Below are 971 nucleotides of genomic sequence, written 5' to 3'. Positions count from 1 at the left end.
GTAAAAAGCCTCGGCATAAATATGTGCGTTGACATTTTCACATGATATACTGTACATGCACTTTGGGCCCATACTTCAGCTCCATAGAGACAAATGATTATTCTGTGGGTTTCCATCCTTGCAATAAACAGTTGTCTAAAATGGAGACCTTTTGCCACTGGCTAGCTGTTTTAAACAGGGTTTTAATTCAGACCCAAACGGGCTGAAATGGGGAGGACTAAGCTCAATTTCTCCAATAAGATGCATTCATTTCGTTGCAATGGTTTGCACTAATGAATATACCCCTGTGCTAGCAGGTGCCTGCTAGTAATGAGGTAATTTACCTGGTCAGTAGGTAACATGAAAAACCTTTTAGACATCTTCACTCTGATGATTAAGAGTTTGAGCAGGGAAGTGGACATTGACTAACTGGCTCTTGCGTTGCTGTATGTGCTGCTAAACTCTGATGTTCACAAGGAGAAACACTGCAAGGCGCACACAGAGATGAAGGTTGGGCTGCTGTCAGCCCTGCCTGTTGGACTCCCTTCCTCACTCCCTATGAGTCATTCACTGTTCATGTCTCTGGACTGAAATAGAGTAGACCTTCCAGGGTCGACATACACAACATTATGATAATAGATCCTACCATTCTAATGCTATTTCCTCCACAATAATCTAATGGACAGTCATCCACTGTGTTTATTCATCTCTGGCCCATCTACCTTGTCCGTGCACCAGACATACCTCTGATTGTCAAAGTAGAATATTGACTAAGTAGACTTACTGTCAGACCCTGAAGCTATCAATAATGTTCGATCACAGTCTAACTCTATTCAACCCAATCACAGTAAAAGATAAGAGGTCAGTGTATTTGTTTTGAAAACCTTAACTATGCTTTATGAGAAGCGTGCTGCGCTGAAGTCCTGTAGGCACAAGCTTTAAGTTACATAAGTACGTATGTAGGGTCAAACGAGTATGAGTGTTAGTATTAA

Source organism: Oncorhynchus mykiss, chromosome 24, assembly GCF_013265735.2.
Source record: "Oncorhynchus mykiss isolate Arlee chromosome 24, USDA_OmykA_1.1, whole genome shotgun sequence".
NCBI lineage: Eukaryota > Metazoa > Chordata > Actinopteri > Salmoniformes > Salmonidae > Oncorhynchus > Oncorhynchus mykiss.
The sequence above is the reverse complement of the archived record's forward strand: the minus strand, read 5'-3'. Positions refer to the sequence as shown.